Here is a 15,301-nt window from a genome sequence, read left to right on the forward strand (position 1 = left end):
CAGGTTGCTTAATCTCTAAATTCAGAGCCAACCCCCTTTCTAAATACAGACAAAGGTACAGCCTGGCTCCCGTGATAGGTTAAAGGACCCACCCTCGCCCGCTCTGACAACCTGACTTATCAAGTGTGTTGCCGCCATCTTGGTTTCTAGATTCCAACTCCCATGGGGCACCATATGTACACATTTTCATCCTTCTTCACTTGTTTTCATTCTGTCAAACTCGGCCCTACCCCGCTTCTTCTCTACTGGCAGCATCCAATTTCCAAATACAGGAGGCTAGATGACTGCAATGTCTTGGAGGAAAAAAAAAATTATACCAGCCTTTGTGTTTTTCTTCTTAAACTACAATCTACTTGTGAAAAACTTTCCTTTGTTTCTGCAATCCACAGTAAGCTACTTACAAAAGTCAAATACACATCCAGGCCTGCAGTTTTGACACAAGTTAAAACATGAGCAAGGTCACTAGATTTTCCTCTTATTAGAAATGACATTAATAATGAAATCCCATGCTGGGCCAATGAGAATCGCATGTTCCAGGGTCAGCTTAGCTGGCCGAAAGTAAGCGTTCTTATAGCCAATAAGGAAACACTTCTAAATATGAGAATACATGACATTCACTTATTTATTTTACAGAAAACATCTTTTTCTTCCCCCCAAAGTGACAACACCAAAGAACTCAGATTGTATCTGTCTGGCCCAGCAATCAAGTCTGCAAAAAGGGGGAAAGGAAATGAATCATTTTTGAGTGAGATAGCAGAGTTCTGGTTCCCCCCTCAGGTTCTTTCAGTGGCATGTCTGCCCACGTGGTGGGTCTCATTGGTACCTACACCAGCGGATTCCCCAATGAGGGGAGAGGGTGAAAATCCAACTATAAACACAGTTTGCCTGACATTTCTTTCCTAATGTTTGGATCCTGCAGAAAATCTTCAACTTCCTGGCTCCTGAATCTCCCCTTTTGGAGGCAGTCATACCATCTAACAGAGACTGAGACAGTAAAATCAGTTTCCAAAATGAACAGCTCATCTGAACTGCCAAAGATGTTATAAGCTGATCAACCCACTGGTCACACTGATCCTGAGTGATGTCAATTGAGGATGGCAAACATCTCCCTCGTGGGAAAAGACCCTGATGCTGGGAAAGATTGAAGGCAGGAGGAGAAGGGGACAACAGAGGATGAAATGGATGGATGGCAGCACAGACTCAGTGGACATGAGTTTGAGCACACTGTGGGAGATGGTGAAGGACAGGGAAGCCTGGTGTGCTGCAGTCCACGGGGTTGCAAAGAGCCAGTTGACTCAGCAACTGAACAACAAGAGTCAACAGTCCATATTTTAGGCTTTGAAGGCCACATCTGTCTCAGTCCTGTATTTTTTATCTCTTGTATTTTTACCTCATCCTGTATTTTTTATCTTCTCTTTCCTTGAAAATGGAAACCATATTCTTAGCTCTGGAGCCATGTAAAAACAGGCTGGGGAAAGCTGGATTTGGCTCACAGGCCACAGTGTACTGCTCTGACTGCTTACAGAATGGACCCTGGGAAGGAGTCTGCCTGCCTGATTTGCCTTAATTTCCTGCAAATAGCAACTGAGACAGACTGGTGTGAAGGACAGGGGACCAATGGGACTCATCCAAAGGTAGATGGTAGCAAGAGTGGGTCAGGGTGGAGAGGTCCTGTGGTCCTAAAGACCACAGGAGTGCCGCTCCCCCACCCATAAATAGGTCTAGTTGTGGAAGGCTGAAAAGTCAGAGATAAGGTTTGGGCTTGCCTTGACTAAGCACAGCCATCTCCCAGCCCTCCAGGCCTAAAATGCAAAGCCACAAGGCTTGGCCACCACAGCTTGAAGGCAACAGTCAGCCAATGAGTGGTTACCAAAGCAGCTCTCACATCTGCCTTCCCAGACACACCCCTGTGGCTAGCAGGGCATTCTCGAAAACTCTGAGGGTGTTGAACTTATTCGGCTGTAATACAGTTCTCTGCCTGATTCTGACACTCCTGTCATGCTGACCACACATGCCACTTCCGACCTACCCCAGCTCAATTTCATGACACTCTGACCACTTTATTGTGGGGGAAATCTAGGTCCAATTATCCAGGCGCCAACCAGAAGCAAAGCCTGGAAACGGTTCAGAAGCCCAGGCTTGTGATGGTCTTTTTCTTCTGTTCTGCTTCCTTATCACAAGCCCCAACGATGGAAAGGATGCGCTGAGATTCAGCTACAACCGCAGGAGCCACAAATCAGTCCTTAAATTATCCTTGCATGTGGCGGCCACCCTTGGCCCTCACTGTTTATTTTCTGCTCCCGAGTATGAACACGGCACAGTGATAATTTGCAGCCCTCTCCCTGATCACATCACCACCCCCACCGCCAATCACTGCTGCCCCCCATATAAATATTCAGGATCCACGCTTTACTCTCACCATTCTTTCCAATTCCCTGATTGAGAAGCAGAAGCGGCCCGCCTTAATGGAGAAAACATTAGTGCATTCAGGCTTCGCTCTGGACCCCAGTCAATTTGTGGACATTTCACAGCTGTTATACATCTACCTCCTTTCTTACAAAAGCTAGTAAAAACTAGCAAGCACCTTGTTAGCGCTGAAATATGAAAACACAGCAACCATCAAGCCGGCAAATCAGTTTCTGGTTGGCTATCTTTAAAGTATTTGTTCTAAAACAGTGTTTGTGGCTCATTGATTCTTCGTCAAATTTTAAATCACCTTTAACTTAAATGCTGTATGATTTAGGGGGGCGATTTTTTTTTAGGCAACCCCTACAATATAGCTGTCACTTGGTCATCAAACTAGTAACTGAGGAAATCTCTGGCTTGGGCATCATTCAGGCTCTAAGTCTGTTTCTTATGTCAATATTATCTTCTCATTTCTCATACACTTAAAAAACAACAACAACAAAGAAACCTTGGAAGACGTGTAAGTTGTGTTCAGAGAGAAAATGAGACTCTCCTGGCCGCTCAGGTCTCACTCGCCTACCTGCTTCAGGAACTGATTGGGTGAGCGTTCTCCACTGTCTTTCACAGCCGTTGACAGACTCCAAAGTGTGGTTCGCTTCATTTCCCTCTTCATTCAGTTCTTTAAAGTCCTGGGTTATTAACTATCAACAAACATGAGAACCCTGCCAGTGCGAGCTCCGACTTTCTGCCAAGTCCTCATACTCTCCGGAGCTCAGGAGTATGAGCTCTCTTTCTGTGTCTCTCTCTCCTCCCTCCTCCTCTCAGCTTCACCTCCTGAGTGTGATGGCCCCACCCACAGCACTCAGATCATTTTTCATTTATGAGTGCATCCTGCTAAACTGCGTTTGCAAGAGGACAAACCAACCCTTGCCCTGCCAGCATCGTGGAACCAGGATGCTGGAACCAGGCTTTGATTTTCTGGGACTACGGGGGCATCCAACCCTGGTGGAGGTTACCCGTGCCCTCCTTCTGGAGGTTGTCTGTGGATCAGTTCTTCCACCAGCAAAGGACGCACACCTTGGTGATGGAGTTGAAATGGCTTCGTTCAATAGACACCACCACCACCCACTGAGGAAGGTGTACGATTTCAGGCCTAAGACAACCAGAAATACACCGAGATGTGTATTTCATGTGCTCCCCGAATGTGAAGCCAGCATAAGGTGTCAAGAAGCTTTCCACTCAGTCACCTAAGGGTTCACAACAAAGCATTTTACTTTGCCTTTTCTTTCTTTTTTAAAAATTATTTATTTTTAATTGGAGAATAAGGGTTTTACTATATTGCATTGGTTTCTGCCATATATCAACATGAATCGGCTATAGGTATATGCATGCCCCTCCCTCATGAACCTCCCTCCCACCTCCCACCCCATCTCACCCCTCTAGGTTGTCACGAAGCATCAGATGTAAGCTCCCTGCATCATACAGAAAATTTCCACCAGCTCTCGAGTTTTCAGTGCTACTCTCTCAATTCTTCCCACGTTCTCCTTCCCTCCCTGTGTCTACAAGTCTACTTTGCATGGGCTTCCCTTACGGCTCAGCTGGTAAAGAATCTGCCTGCAATGCAGGAGACCTGGGTCCGATTCCTGGGTTGGGAAGATCCCCTGGAGAAGGGAAAGGCTACCCACTCCAGTATTCTGGCCTAGAGAATTTCATGGACTGTATAATCCACGGGGTCGCAAAGAGTCAGACACGACTGAGAGACTTTCATTTTTCACTTTCTCCTTCCCTCCCTGTGTCTACAAGTCTACTTTGCATTTTCTATCAAAGGGCCAGTTCTTATTGTATTCAAATGGGAATAAAAATCGAAACTTTAAATAATTTTCCCATCATGTCCTCAAGGTTACAATTTTCCTAACCCAACAGTACTTCCTTCTTCTACCCCAGGACACCACCAGCAAAACCAGAGATTATCAGCCAGCCCTAGAGACTGAATTTTATAGAAACAATTGGATTTTACTAAGGAAATAGAATTTAAAAAAACCAGGTTTCCATACATAAATCAGGACTTCCACTATGTGTAAAATTCACCTTATTCTGTAACTAGAGTCTTTCATGATCCATCAACCAAAGACTGCTAAGTCACTTCAGTCGTGTCCGACTCTGTGCAACCCCATAGACGGCAGCCCACCAGGCCCCGCCGTCCCTGGGATTCTCCAGGCAAGAACACTGGAGTGGGTTGCCATTTCCTTCTCCAATGCATGAAAATGAAAAGTGAAAGGGAAGTCACTCAGTCGTGTCCAACTCTTAGCGACTCCATGGATTGCAGCCTACCAGCCTCCTCCCACCATGGGATTTTCCAGGCAAGAGTAGTGGAGTGGGGTGCCATTGCCTTCTCCAAAGACAGAGGTCTCTAAAACCCTACAGTTATCATGGCAGGTATGAAAATTCACAAACTGTTTAAATGTGAATAATGTTACCAAAATGCTGACCATTCTTTAGCAGCCACGCTTGTCGGCAATAAAAGAGCAAATGTTGTCTGCTCGTTGCAACTCGTCACTGTCCGGTCATGTGTCTATAAAACCCAGGAGGACTGCTGAGTTTTAGGATAATTTGATTTTAATCTATTCATTCTTTTTATAGTTTTATCCACTATAGATTTCCCCCACAAGGAACCCCAGACTGTCATGAGCTTGTCCCAGATACCATGGGAGGAAGTTCTTCATTCTTCAAAATTGTTTTTTAAGTGTTTCATATATTAAAAAAAATGACGACTGACTGTCCCAGACAGTCTGGTTTTCTGTTTGTTGCTTTGTTTTGTTGTTTTTTAATAATAAGATGGTTAAAAATGTCTCCTAGAAAGAAAATGCTATATATTTCTGCACACACTCCAAATCAGGTTGCAGTCATCCAAACACCTTAACACCACATCCATGGGGGAAAAAAATAAGCCATCTGCCTTTTACAGGGGAGAAAAAGAAAAGTAAGATAAAAAGTCACGGGTGTATACATGATGTTTCACTGGTGAGGCAGAGAAAACCGGCAGAAGGATTAGTGCCGAGTCTCCAACCCAAACAGGGAATCTAGGAGCAGCCTGAATTTTCACATGCAGTCCAGGGGCCAGAGAGTTGATCATGCAGGTGACGACTTGGGGCTTACCTTCCTCGTTCAAGGAAAGTAGACATGCTCTGAGTTTAGCTAAGGAGATTAAAATCCGTTTTTTAAAAAAAATTTTTTATAGTAGTAGGGGGAAGAAAGGACGTTAAAATTTTCTTGGCCCGTGACCAAGCTACAGTCTTAACAGAAGGTAAAATTTGCTTATAGAGTATTCTCTTCAGTATTAGTTTATGACATGTGCCAAAAATCTATGGTGGAACCAGTCATTCCACCTTTCTTTTGTCCTATTTTCTCAGCAAGTATGGATAATATACCACGCAATTTTGCTTTATGGGGAAATGCTACTACATTTACTCATAAAATGAGCCATATAGCATGTGCTAGAATGCAGCAAGTACACAAGCCATTAGAAACATCCAGCCATCCAAGATTTCAGGGCAGATAAGTTTTTGGTCAAACTGTCCATGTTAGGAGTCCAGGGCTCAGGAATTTTCTGGTGGGCCAGTGGTTAGGTCCACTGCTGAGGACCTGGGTTCAATCTCTGATTGGGGATCTAAGATCCCACAAGCCTCAAAGCATGGCCAAATGAAATAAAACAATCAACTTCCGATGTCTTCCATCTCACCCACCATGGTTCCTGGGTTTAGAAGACCACTATGCCCTCCCCTTTCTTGACCTGGGAGGAGCCCCATCGATTACTTAGTTGTACTTTCTCATTGGTGGGGATGTGGAGAAAGAGGACCCGAGAGACAAAGGAACTTGCCAAGGTCAGGGCACATTAGTGGAGATACTGAGCCTGAACACAGATCTTTCAGATTCAAACTCTAGGACAGAGCTGGCTGGACAAAAATGACAGGCATGGGCTCAGTGATGGCTGCCAGCTGGTAACAAAGTCCATCATGAAGGGACATACTCTCCCATAAGCCAAAGCAGAAGAGTCACAAATGAAGTATCAGAAGTGATTCCCCAACAGAGAAAAGAATCCACAATACCACAAAAGCCTATGGACACTTCTGGGTACATACCGCAAAGAATCAGAAGCAGGACACAAAGGGCTATTTGTACAATCACATTCATAGCAGCCACGCCTAAAAGGTGACAGCAGGCCAAGTTCACTGATGAATGAACAGAAAAAAAAAAAAACGTGTTACATACATAGAACAGAATATTACTGAGCTTTAGAAAGGATGGAAACTCTGACGTACACTACAACAGAGATGAACCAGGAGGACATTATGCTCAGTGAAACAGACCAGTCACAAAAAGACAGATTTTATATGAGATACCAAGAGAAGTCAGATTGACACAGACAGAAGGCAAATCAGTGGCCCAGGGATGGCGAAGAGGGGAGAATGGGCAGTTACTATTTAATGGGCAGTTTCAGTTGCAAGACAAAAGATGTTCTGGAGATGACTGGGATTTACACAACAATATGAACATACCTTATACCACAGAACTATACACTGAAAAATGGCTAACACTTTTCCATTAAAATTTTATAATTTAGCCCAGATTTATATCACATAAATTTTATATTATATATACAGTTGTCCCTTGGCATCTGCAGCTGACTGGTTCCAGGACTCACCATAGATACCAAAATCCACCAAAATCCACTCAAGTCCCAGGTTGGCCCTCACATCCATGGATTTTGCATCCACAGATTCAACCAACCTCTGATCATAAACATAAGTAGTATACGTATCAAAAGAAGCTCTCATAAGTGGACCCACGTGGTTCAAACCCACATTGTTCAAGCGTCAACTGTATTTTGAAAAAGCTGGCGGAATTTGAATTTTCTTTACAGTTTCCCGTTAGTCAGTCCTAAGGCTATCCAGGCTTCATATTATCGAAGCCACAGAGTGAAAGGCTACCACTTGCCAAAATTCATAAACGACCTGCAAACACAGAAAGCACTCCAGTTTCCTTCTCTTTTTCCCTTCCCCCAGTCAAAAATAGTTCACAGAGAATTATGAAAGCCAACAGCGCTCAGTTTGTCTCCATAACCTGTGATGGGAGATAAGTGATGCTGATGGGAACACCCGGCCACTTGTGCAAGCAGGGACAGCTGTGACCTGGCAACTGAGAGCAGCAGTTCCCTTCCAACTTCCATCATCAACGCGGAGGTTTCACAAACACCCTTGAGAAAGTCAAGCTCTATGCAGCTATGACCCTTTCGTCTCCTCCACAAAGCCCTCTTAAGAGCTCACATACCCTTTCACCTCACTCCACTTCGGCAGCATATACGGATGCCATCATGCTATTTTTTTGGTCCTTAATTATATACAGAACTGATTTTAAGCTGTTAAATGTGTCCAATGAGACCCCACATTGCTGGTGGACAGAGCTTCCCAGCTCTCTGACCATCAGTTCTCAGCCTTCATCCTTGACCTCTCTCTTCTCTCCTGGAGGGCCAGGGTGGCTGAAGAAGCACCAGCATTTCTCTTTGCCTCTTCCCTGGCTTATCCCTTCTACATCTATCACAATAACAACCAAGGAAAAACCTCCAACTCCTCAATCTCCATCTCTGTTCAGAGTTTCAGACCCAGATCTCTGCCTGCCTCCTGCCCAGCTCCAACGAGATGTCTTTCAGGCATCCCAAACTCAGCAGGGCCTGAAATAAAACCCACCATGTTCTCTGTCACCTGGTTCCTTCTCGTATACTTCCTCTTTTCATTAATGTCAATCCCCACTCACTCAAGAACTCTTGAGAGGGTCTTGAACAGCAAGGAGATCAAGCCAGTCAATCTGTTAGGGGAAGCACCCTGATTGAAACCACCCACCCTGGCCAGGCACTATAGTAACTATTTGCATGAGTTGTTTTAGGACAGGAGGTCCTGGTAAGGAACAGGGAACTAATAAGCCTCCACCAACCAGAAGAGTTTGGGAAAGGTCAAAGGGAGACACCACCTGTCTGACCACCTCCCAGAATCCTCCTCTCTGGCATCCATCTTGGCCAAACAAGGCGTGCACCACCAGGAAGAACTCTGAGTCAGAATGATTGGCTAAGCACAACCCGGAAATTAATCCCATCACCATAAAACCTGAGACTGCAAGCCATGTGGCAGAGCTGTTCTCCTGGGTTCTCTTACCCTACTGCTCTCCACCTGGGTGCCCTTTCCCAATAAAATCTCTTGCTTTGTGAGCACATGTGTCTCCTCGGACAATTCATTTCCGATTGTTAGACAAGAGCCCAGTTTCGGGCCCTGGAAGGGGTTCCCCTTCCTGCAACAAATCCTCAAGGAAATCAACCCTGAATATTCACTAGAAGGACTAATGCTGAAGCTCCAATACTCTGGCCACCTGATTCAAAGAGCTGACTCACTGGAAAAGACTCTGATGCTGGGAAAGATTACAGGCAAAAGGAAAAGGGGGTGGCAGATGATGAGATGGTTAGATAACATCACTGACTCAGTGGATATGAGTCTTAGCAAACTCTGGGAGATGGTGAAGGACACAGAAGTCTGGCGTGCTGCAGTCCATGGGGTTGCAAAGAGTCGGATACAACTTAGTGACTGAACATCTACAAAAGTCACTCAAGCACAGATGAATCATTGTCAGCTCCTCTCACATTGGTGGTGAGATACTCTACCTCTTAAATCTTTTACCTGTGTCTGGCTTTACCTGGCTTTGACTCCAACTACTCTCTCTTCCTCAGTTGTTGATCCCTTCAATCTAATGTAATCTTACGTATTTACCACTGGATGCGCACTGAGACATCCAATGGTAAACACATAAGAGTGGCTTGATAATTCCTCATTGTTCTAATAAATTCTCATGCGCAAAGAATAAAGCCATTCTCGATCTCCCTCCAATGACTATATCAGGAAACATGTTAGCTGCTGCTCTTTTTCGTGTATCTATGTTTGCACATAAACCAGTGCCTTTCCCCTACAGGGAGGAGGAGGGGTTGTTACTGGCATCTAGTGGGTAGAGGCCAGAGTTGCTGCCAAACACTCAATGATGCATTAGACAGCCCTCTTCAACAAACAACAAATCATACAGGTTCTTAAAGCCTTATATTATACTGTTCATTGTTATGGTGATGGCTTCCCATTCTAGGGACTGCAAGCACAAAAGTTGTCAGGGTGCAGGAAATTGAAAGAGAAAAGCACGTTAGGCAAAAGGCGTGTCCTTCCTAAAGCATTCAGATTCAAAATTCCAAAAACTCTGAGCTGAATCCTGTAGCAAAGGGGTGGGTTCACAGCTTCTCAGAGGCTTCTGAGCAGGGGTGGGGGATGTTCACCTTGCTGGCACTGGTTTCCTTATAAGTACTGGATCAATGTTTATTGAAAAGTTCCCTCTTATATTTCCCTTCAAAACCTGGCATGCTCCCAGGTTCCAGTAAACAAATGGAAAAACAGGACAAAACTCTCAACTCATATCCTAAACACAGTTTCACTGTCCTTTTGAATTTTCCCCTCAAGGATTCTTTCTTCATAATCTTTCTAATAACTTTAGCTTAAAAAAAAAAACAACAAAAAAAAACTCTATAACATATCAGTTTGAGGAGATATTCTATGAAGGAAGGACTCTATTGTCAATTAAGTTATAGAAATTTGTATACCAGCTCTCCTTCTAACTGGTGTGTCCAAATCTTATGTTATCAACCAGTTTTCATTCCTGTCTTTTTATAACATAGCTTACTCATCAATAACAGGTGCTTTGAGGACTTTTTGAAAAACTTTCAGGCATCCTCCTTGGCCCTCCTTCGGTATAGGCATTTTTTTGGTTTAAACTTTCCTTTGTGTGCAGAAAAGTGGCAACTCTCCCTAACTCAGTCCCCATCCTTCAGGGGCTGGGACTCTTTTCTCTTTCTCATAGCTGGTCTCCACATCTAAATGAACATGGGTACGCTGAAACTGCCCAGTGTTCTTTAGGAATGAACTGCCCTGGGTAAGGATGGATCAATGCCAAGGGAGTTCACATTGGGATAAGAAACTGTAATGGAACAGGAAGTGCAAGGTGGGGAACAGGAAGTACACGGATGAGTCCCAGGACCTGGTTCCTGGACAAGGACAGCTGTCTCTTAGGGCTACTGGTCATCTCAGGTCAACTTTTCAGAATCAAGGCCCATTAATGAGGATTAGGTCAGTCCATGAAAAAAGATACACACGTTTCTTCTGGACATAGATGGAGAAAAGGACCAATCACTTCAGGGCAAGGAAAACCTAACTTCAAAGGAGCAGAAAGCCTTTATGACTTGCATAAATAACCAATTACCCCAGAGAAATCTGGAACAGTACATGCCCTCACATCAAGGCATTTACACCTTCCTGGCCTCTAGTGACCCACCAGCCAGAGGTCTTGGTTACCAGTTGAATCCAGCCCCATCACAACTTGAACTCACTCTTGTGAATCCTGCCCCAACCTGAGGACTCCCTGGGCCAGGTCATGGAAGTCTGTGGTTACTCACACTCAGAGGTGAAGGGGAACAACGCACTTCCTTAGCCAATGTCATGGCCACCTGCAGCTGGAGATCTCTAATTCTTCTCCAGGCCCTGGCATCTCTAAGAAATCAATTTCAGGAGCAGCCCTGCAGACAGTTCCCCAAAGCTTCAGTCTATGGTCTTATTAATATCTATGAGATAAACTCGTAAAAGCAGAATCAAATAGTAATTAAGAAGAGCCTCCTGGAACTTCCCTGGTGGTCTGCGGTTAAGAATCCACCTGCCAATGCAGGGGACACGGGTTCGATCCCTGCTCCAGTAAGATCTCACAAATCACGGGTCAGCTAAGCCCACGTACTACAATTACTGAAGCCCTAGAGACCACGCTTTACAACAAGAGAAGCCACCACAGTAAGAAGCTCGTGCACAACTTACAGAGTAGCCGCCACTCACCACGATGAGGAAAGCCCGAGCACAGCGACGAAGACCCTCCTGCCCGCTGTGCAGGTGTAGTCCTTAAAACTGGGGTCCTTCTAGGCGTCAGGGGTGGGACCTGGGACAGTTATCAGTTCCGTAACCAAACTGTCTTATGGAATTTCACCCTTTCCCAGTCTGCCTTCAGTTGTTTCATTAATTTGCCATGAGCTCAGCCATATATATTAAAAAAAAAAAGTTAAAATTTTTTCTAGCATTTCAGGTGTTCAGTAATTAGTGAGAAATAGTGTGTGACATGCCTTTATTTAAAATGGATAACCAACAGGGACCTACTGTACAGCACAGGAAATGCTTCCCAGTGTTAAGTGGCAGCCTGGGTGGGTGGGGAGTTTGGGAGGAATAGATACGTGTATGTGTATGTGTATGGCTGAGTCCCTTCGCTGTTCACTGGGAAGTATCACAGCATTGTTTGTTAATCGGCTATACCCCACTACAAAGCAAAAAGTTAGAAACGTCAAAAAATAAAGTTACCAGAAAAAAGAAATGGCATGTTAGACAGGTATACATTGATTTTATTATGTTCAAATTTCCCTCCTAAAACACCAAGTCCATATTCTAGTATAAAGAATGATACCTTTTCTTTCAGTCATTGTGCCTAATATTTTCTATTTGGTGGTTTCTTTTTTAATTATTATTATTATTAGATTTCTTGTTGTCTGTGAGCTAATTTGATTGTTTCTGTTCTGTTGAATTCTTTTTACTATTCGTGAGCTAATAAAAGCAAATAAGAGCATAAATATAAGTAAATAGATAAAACAAATGAATAAAGGGCATCCTCTAAGCATTTGGGGCAGATGAGACTCTGTCTACATGAAAAGGTTCCCATCGGGGTGAGCAAGTATGCTAAATGGGAAATGATGGATAAAGGTAATGAGGATCAGGAATTCCAAGGGAAGTGTCATCATGGGCTGGGACAAGCAGGACAAACTTTCCCGAGGATGTGGGTCTTAAGTAAAGGCTGCTTCTTGGTTTTGACGTTTTTCCCACCATTTCAATACTCCTCCTTTCACAGAGGAGAAGAAACTGGGCTACTCCTCGTGCTTGCTGCCCCTGGAGACAACTGTGTTCCAGCCCAACCCACCTAACCTGGCATCATCACAGGGAACACAGCATGCCGGATGCCAGGCTTGTTAAACAGACCCGCTGGAATGGACTGCTGCCAGCCGGGTTCAGGATCACACTGCTGCCCACACTGGCTTAGAGCCCAAGACAAAGTCAACAGTCACAACTCCATTAACACTCTACACGAGGAAACAAATGTGGTGGGCTTGGAATCCCCCACTCTTTATATATTATTTTGACTACATTGCTATTGTCCAGTAGTCGAAGGAGCCACTCATTTTGTTCTCAGAAACTGAAGGCAGGGTGGATGGATTGTTGTTGTTTAGTCGCATTGTTGTATCAGACTCTTCTGTGACCCCATAGACTGTAGCCCACCAGACTCCTCTGTTCATAGGATTTCCCAGGCAAGAATACTGGAGTGGGTGGCCATTTCCTTCTCTAGAGGATCTTCCTGACCCAGGGATCAAATCCGTGTCTCCTACATTGGCAGGTGGATTCTTCACCACCTAGCCACCAGGGAAGCCTGTGTCGTAGATGGTTAAATGCTCCATAATGACTCATTCTAAATACATAAAGACTGCAGGAGTGTATACACATTCTAGAAGGCTCAGAAGCAGGAGGCTGAGTTCTGGGTGGTTCCCAACATCTGGAGAATAAGCTTAGCATCTTGCCAAGGTGCTAAGCAGTCAAGGGGAGCCGCTGAGCTATGCTTCTTCGATCACTTGAACAGAGTAGAGTGTACACCCAATGCACACCCCACACCTGCAACCAGGCTGCAAGTGCATTTCAGAAGGGCTGGTGTAACCGGGGTGAGCTGGAAATCTGTTTTTTTTAAAGAGGTTTCTGTGACAGCCAACTCCTTCCCTCCCTGTCTGTCTTTTCTTCTGTAAGCTTAACAGTGGCAATGGAATTCCCCAAATTCCCCAGTGCTCAGAGTTCTAAAGGTTTACTGCACCCCTTCTGTTATTTCCAGATCTCAGAATAATTCCTCTTCACAAAAACACATAGTCCCCTAAGCTTACCAAGTCTACGTTAGGATGAAAAATTATTAACTTTCCTACTCAAGTGGGGAAGGGTGGACTGAAAGCCTTGGAGGAAGAAATCTATCAAAACCCACTAAATGTTCAATGACATGTTTGGGCTCAGCTGTATTTTGAAAGTATTTCTTGTCTTTACCAGAAGACTCTTCTCTTAGAGTCACGTCTGGTTCTGTGGCAGTAGGAACTTGACTTCCCCAACCTCAGCTTTCAGAGCGCTAGTGAGGAAGCTGGGTCACGTATGGAAATTTCTTTCTATGAGCCTGCAAACAATCACTTATTTGTTCCCCCCCTGCTTTTTTCCCCCACAAGAAGAATTTCTCTAAATAATTGGAGGAGATTTCCCATGGGAATCAAGCAATGGTGACTTCCAGGTCTCAAACTTATCTAAAAGAGTTTAAAAACAAAAGACACACGAATGTGCCTTTCAAGCCTATAACAATGCAAATTCTGGCAATCAGAACAGCAGCCAAAGCACGTAACTTCTAGTACCTCTGTGGAGGGTGGCCATAGGGTAAAGTCTCTTTAGTATTTGACCAACTGAAATTTAATTGTAAGACCTATGAAAAAAGTTTGCATAGGGCCTTCATAATCTAGGGTTTCTCTGGTGGCTCAGATGGTAAAGAATCTGCCTGCAATGTGGGAGTCCCAGGTTTGATCCCTGGGTCAGAAAGATCCCCTGGAGAAGGGAATGGCTACCCATGCCAGTTAGAACTGGACATGGAACAACAGACTGGTTCCAAATAGGAAAAGGAGTACATCAAGGCTGTATATTGTCACCCTGCTTATTTAACTTATATGTAGAGTACATCATGAGAAACGCTGGACCGGAAGAAACACAAGCTGTAATCAAGATTGCCGGGAGAAATTTCAATAACCTCAGATACGCAGATGACACCACCTTTATTGCAGAGAGTGAAGAGGAACTCAAAAGCCTCTTGATGAAAGTGATGAAAGTGAAAGAAGAGAGTGAAAAAGTTGGCTTAAAGCTCAACATTCAGAAAACTAAGATCATGGCATCCGGTCCCATCACTTCACGGGAAATAGATGGGGAAACAGTGGAAACAGTGTCAGACTTTATTTTTTTGGGCTCCAAAATCACTGCAGATGGTGACTGCAGCCATAAAATTAAAAGACGCTTACTCCTTGGAAGGAAAGATATGTCCAACCTAGATAGCATATTCAAAAGCAGAGACATTACTTTGCCAACAAAGGTCCATCTAGTCAAGGCTATGGTTTTTCCTGTGGTCATGTATGGATGTGAGAGTTGGACTGTGAAGGCTGAGTGCCGAAGAATTGATGCTTTTGAAGTGTGGTGTTGGAGAAGACGAGAGTCCCTTGGACTGCAAGGTGATCCAACCAGTCCATTCTGAAGGAGATCAGCCCTGGGATTTCTTTGGAAGGAATGATGCTAAAGCTGAAACTCCAGTACTTTGGCCACCTCATGCGAAGAGTTGACTCATTGGAAAAGACTCTGATGCTGGGAGGGATTGGGGGCAGGAGGAGAAGGGGACGACAGAGGAGGAGATGGCTGGATGGCATCACTGACTCGATGGACGTGAGTCTGAGTGAACTCCGGGAGTTGGTGATGGACAGGGAGGCCTGGCGTGCTGCGATTCATGGGGTCGCAAAGAGTCGGACACTACTGAGCAACTGAACTGAACTGAACTGAACCCATGCCATATTCTTGCCTGGAGAATCCCATGGATAGAGGAGCCTGGCATGCTACAGTCCATAGGGTCACAAAGAGTCAGACACAACTGAGTGACTCACACTTTGATAATCTAAGTAGCAAGG

The 15,301-nt window shown here is 44.6% G+C and overlaps 1 protein-coding gene across 9 annotated transcripts in view; it reads right to left on the reverse strand.

Moving 5' to 3' along the window:
- PDZD2 (PDZ domain containing 2) overlaps window positions 1-15,301 on the reverse strand; it is a 403,122-nt gene that overhangs the window by 141,540 nt on the left and 246,281 nt on the right. Inside the window, exon 1 of one of the 9 annotated variants that reach the window (XM_019982771.2) lies at window positions 2,987-3,764. The exons of the other annotated variants lie outside the window; for them this stretch is intronic. The gene's annotated coding sequence lies outside the window, so the exon portion shown is untranslated. Of the gene's footprint in view, window positions 1-2,986; window positions 3,765-15,301 lie in introns of those variants that run through there. 9 annotated transcript variants of the gene reach the window in all.

The sequence above is a fragment of the Bos indicus genome, chromosome 20 (assembly GCF_029378745.1).
Source record: "Bos indicus isolate NIAB-ARS_2022 breed Sahiwal x Tharparkar chromosome 20, NIAB-ARS_B.indTharparkar_mat_pri_1.0, whole genome shotgun sequence".
Lineage (NCBI taxonomy): Eukaryota > Metazoa > Chordata > Mammalia > Artiodactyla > Bovidae > Bos > Bos indicus.